Below are 5191 nucleotides of genomic sequence, written 5' to 3'. Positions count from 1 at the left end.
TCTCCCTGTGTGTCTGTGTCTTTGCATGGCTTTCTCCTCTCTTATAAAGACAACGGTCTCTTTTTTTTTTTTTGGAGAGATTTTCACTGTAGGGCGCGTGCGCTCGCCAGACAGACAAAGAGAGACATAGAGACAGAAAGCGAGAAATCACCCCCCAGGGGGGATGGTCACACCGCAATCCCTTCTCCTCCATTCTCCTCTCGGGATCTTGGGCACGCACGCACACGCCCCCGGCGTGAGTTTTAAGCCACCAGGTCCGGGACACGAACTGCGGTCGACCACGTGGGAGTCCAGCGACATAGCCATTACGCTAACTGCTGGTTCCGGACAACGGTCTCTTTCTTCTCCTTATAAGGACAGCATCATCTTTGATTAAAGGCCACGCTATTCCCGCGTGACCTCATCTAAACTAATTACACCTGCAATGTCCTTATTTTCATTAAGGTCACATTCTGAAGTTCTGGGATTTAGGGCTTCACCATATCTTTTGGATGGACACAGCTCAGTCTATAATATTGGGCTCTTTTTGGTTTTGCCAGTGTAGGTTTTCTTTTGCTTCTGCTCCTGGTAAGTGGGTCATTGTCAGGATCTGGAAGTGAGAGTTGTCTGGGGTGGACTTTTGATGGCTCCATTAGGGAGCACTGTGAGAGTGATTGGTTGGGACTAGAACAGTTCTCACACATGGGTAGACATTGGAATTGACTGGTGAGTTTCAGAAATGATGACGTCCTGTGTCCCACCCAGTGATTCAGGTTTAATTGGTCTGAGGTGAAGCCTAGGCATTAGGGCTGTTAAAAGCTCCCGAGGTGACTGTAATGTTCAGGCATGTCTGAGAACTGCTGGAGTAGAAGAACTCAAACCAAGTGGTGGCAGCTTTTCCACTTGATTTAAAAAATCCTGACTGAAAGAATAAGGCCTGGAAGGCCTATATTTGCTTATTCAAAATCCTTGGAACCAGACATGTAGGAGAGTTCATGTTTGGGAATTTTTTTTAATTTAAAAAGTAATACAGAGCATAAATAATATGTAGCATAAAATTCCTCCTGGGATATGGAAAATACTCCTTAATCAAACCATATTTTTGATATCAAACATGTAAAACATTTACATTATGAAGAGGCCTGTGTTAGTTCAGAATAGGTTTTTAACATAAAATAAGAGTTCGTTCTGAATTTAGAAAAAAATAGTTTTCAGTTCTTTAATATAGATTCTGATATTTGGGATAAGGAATTGTGAATGTAATGATAAAATTTGATGTTATAGAACTCAACTATTACATATCAATAGTATATTTTGACTGATGTACTCTTGGGTGGTATGAAAAAGAGTTTTGCCGTATGATCAGAAAGGGGAGCCCTACTCTCCCGGTTATTTATGCTTGGGTGGTATGAAAAAGAGTTTTGCCGTATGATCAGAAAGGGGAGCCCTACTCTCCCGGTTATTTATGCCAGAACTTACTTCCAAAGCTATTTCTACCTCTGCAGAGTTATCTTAGTTATTTACAAACTTACTGCCAAAGCAACAAAGAAATTTCAGGTGTTTATTTCTGGCTGCTGCCTCATGTGGAATCTGTTCTAGATTGAGTAGTGTTGCCCCCAAATTCATGTCATTCCTCAAACCTAATTGGAAATACGTTGTTGCTGGTGTAATTCAAGTTTAGATGAGATCGTACTAGAGTAAGATGGCCCCTTAATGCAATATAATCAAAGTCATTAGAAAAGAAGGCAGGCCCATGGTGTGGTGGTTAAGGCAGCTGGATCCTACATGGCCGACCACGCAGTTCGAGTACCACTGGTCCTGGTGACTTGAAAATGCACGAGGTACATGTGCATCCATGCTCAAAATTCCTAAAGGAAGAAGAAATGTAGGAGAAGGGATTGGGGAGTGAGCATTCCCCCTAGAGAAGCTCTTTCTTGCCCCCCTCATCTCTCTGTCTCTCTTCAGTGAGTGCACATACCCACTGGCAAGTTAAAAAAACAAAAGAAGAAGAAGAGAAAGAGGAGGGAAGACAATGCAGAGAGACACAGAAATCACCATTTAATGACAGAGGCAGAGACTGGAGTTACACCACTGTCAGCCAAGAAAGGCCCAGTGCTGTTGGTAACACCAGAAGGTAAGAGGAAAGCATGGAACAGATTCTCCCTGAGAGCCTTCCAGGAGAGAGTGACTCTGCTCTCTTAGATTTCAGATGTCAGTCCTGCAGAAACTCTGAGAGAATAAATTTCTGTTGTTTTGAGCCACCAAGTAATTTGTTACAGCAGCCCTAAGAAACTAATACAGAACCCTAAGGATAGTACTCTTGAGAAAAAGAGAACTTCTCTTGTGCTTTGTTTTGTAAGACCTGTCCTCACAATTATTATTTGATAAGCTACACGGTAAAGGTGGTTTCACTGATCATAATGCAACTCTTGTGTGTGTGTGTGTGTGTGTGTGTATACAAAAGGACTTCAAAAAATTCACAAAATGATGGAATTAAAGCACAAGTGTATTGTTTATTCCAAACAATTGAAATCCATGCATAGTTTTTTTATAACACGCATTTTTATGAACTTTTTGAAGAGCCCCTCGTGTATATCTTTGTGGGGTGGGAGAAGAGAAAGTATCTATCTATTCCTCTAGAAAGGGAAAAAAGGCATAGAACACTTGATATTTATTTCTTTTCTTTAAAGGAATTAAAGGAAAGTATTTTCCTTAGTCTTTGGTGTTCAACTGGAATGGAACCAGAAAGAAGATCAGAAAAAATGTTCATATAATCCAAGACATTAATTTACTTCATAGATAATTACTGAACTGACCGCAATGGACAAGTCCCAGGGAGAAATGATTGTCAATGTATAATGTATAAGAAGGGGACTATATAAATAAACCAGAGAAGAAAGCAGTTTCTCCCCTGGGTTCATGATTACATATCTCAGGAAAGTTGGACCAGTAAAGTGACTAATAGAAAGAGGGATGGAAAAAGAAGAAAGAGAAATCTGGCAATTCTTTTATTTTAAGAGACATAAGCCAGAGCTATGTTCATGGACCTTCCTGTCTCCCTCAGTCCTTGCCTCCCCCCAGCACAGTCCCACCTCACTTCACCTTATAGAACTCCCATAGCAGCACCCAGAGGTCACAGAATTTCTGCAACCCCCCACACAGCCTTCCAAGGGACAGAAGAGTAACCTAGGCATGGAACAGGGACATAGTATGGGAGGAGGCTTTTTTGTATCAGGTAAGAGATGACTTCTAGGAGCAAGTCACCCTGAGAAATGGTAACTTTATTTTCACCTTGGAGGAACTCTCTGTCCCTTTTAAAATAAGACTATTTGCATAAAAGGTAACTGAAGAATGAATGCCTGTGCAGAAGCATAGTGCCATGCATTTCAACTGTACTTTGCAGCTTTGCAAGCATTTCTCGTGTCACTGAATCTTGATGCTGATAAAAAGGGTCAAGTCAGTATTATTAAAATCCTTTTAGTATATGAGGAAGGCAGATGACTTGCCATAGTTGTAAATAACAGAGGCCAGGCTTGGAACCAGGTCTCATGACTCTAGGCCCAAGGCTTTAATAGCTCCACATGTGACAGCATAGTGTTCTGCGACAGAGTGAGTTCTGTACCTAGCATATGACAGGTAGAACTTTGGAATCAGACACACATAGTTTTGCAAAAATAGCTCAGTCTGTTAACTACCTGGGTGACTTGGAGTAAGCTTTTTATTTTTTTTTCGGCCTCTGTTTTCTCAGCTGCTTAAGTGAAGTCTCTCCTAACTACCCCAAGATGTTAGTGTTGATTAATGATATAGTCACAAAGCTTGAGGAATGGAAGATAGGTACTAATAATTGAAAAATATTACAAGAACTCTTTTTAAGTTTATTTATTTCTTCCATGACAGAGAGACACAAAGCGATCAAGAGAGAGACAGACATCCCCAAAAAGGTCTTTGCTCTGCAATCTATCCTATCTCACCTGACCAGAGTGATGGGCACAAACATGAGTGCCTGACATGCTCAGAAAGATCCAAGATGCAAAGCCAGGACCTTTCAAAGGTAGGTCTGATTGTGTTGTCTTTGTACCACCACCTGGCTCCACAAAACTTTTTAGAGACATTGGATGTATACAAAATAGTGACATGGTTTCACTACCAGCTGGATACACCGAGGCTGGGACAGAAGGCCCCCTGTTCTTCCTTCTCTAGCAACTGTTACCAGATTTTTACTTTTATCTTGACCCCCCAAATTTTACTTCTGCCTACTTCTGCTTTACCATCCAGCTTGGAGCAGGGAGGGAGGATGGAATAAAGGATGAAGGAAGAGGCACCTCTGTGGGGCTATTGAATTGTTGTCATCACAACCATTGTTATCATGTACAGATGATGAATTGAAAACAGTTCTTCCAGCAGAGTCAGGCTGGAGACCCACAACGTCTAGATAACTTGTAACCAATAACTCTAAAACTGAAGGCTTGACTTTTGTTGTTTTGATGAAAGTTACTCTCTAAGTCATGGATTTGTAACTTGTAGGATTTATATCTCCTTTGTAGGAAATTATAAATAACCATAGTCATGAAAAACGATTTCTTGAAACATTAATTGCAAAGGAGAAATACTGCCCAGGGAAAGGAAGTGATCTACTCAAATAACAGGCATCTTCCTGGCCTAATTGATAAAATTATTAACCTTCTGTTTCAGGAAGTGGGTTACCTATCTCCAGGAGGTAGAGAAAAAGCATTCCATGGATACTTTCAAGAAGGTAAACTCCATTTATGTGAAAACAAAATTAATTATCAGGGGATTTCCAAGGGCAGTTAACCTGACTCAGTCCAGGCTGGGAAAATAACAAGTGGAAACAGTGACAGAGAAAAAAGATAAAACATTCAGATACTATATAGTTTATGAACATGCAGGGGGAAAAAGTGATTTAGGATAATCTGCCACAGTTTCTGTTTCTTTCTCTTTCTTTCTTTTTTTTTTCTTCTTCCTGATAGCTAAAGACAGACACTTAGCAGAGACTTATTTGTTTTTCCTTCCTAGGGTGAGGTAACCAGAGCAGCTGAAATTATGGTTTTATGGAGGAGAGGGGGAAGGTAAGAAGGAGAGTCATTTTTATTATTTGTCAGCAGAATGAGGCTTAAAAGGGATACAATTTCTAAACTGGACACTGCTTTGAGAGGAAGATAAACTGGGAGGAAATAATTCTGAGAGAGACACA

At 40.6% G+C, this 5191-nt stretch overlaps 1 long non-coding RNA gene across 1 annotated transcript in view; it reads left to right on the top strand.

Moving 5' to 3' along the window:
- Positions 1-3889: 3889 nt before the first annotated feature.
- LOC114007385 (uncharacterized) overlaps positions 3890-5191 on the top strand; it is a 2761-nt gene continuing 1459 nt past the window's right edge. The window contains exons 1-3 of the long non-coding RNA XR_003549024.1: positions 3890-4030; positions 4672-4732; positions 5014-5066. This is a non-coding gene — a long non-coding RNA (uncharacterized LOC114007385). The remainder of the gene's footprint in view (positions 4031-4671; positions 4733-5013; positions 5067-5191) is intronic.

This window comes from Tupaia chinensis, unplaced genomic scaffold (assembly GCF_000334495.1).
Source record: "Tupaia chinensis unplaced genomic scaffold, TupChi_1.0 Scaffold000026_1, whole genome shotgun sequence".
Lineage (NCBI taxonomy): Eukaryota > Metazoa > Chordata > Mammalia > Scandentia > Tupaiidae > Tupaia > Tupaia belangeri.
The sequence above is the reverse complement of the archived record's forward strand: the minus strand, read 5'-3'. Positions and strand labels throughout refer to the sequence as shown.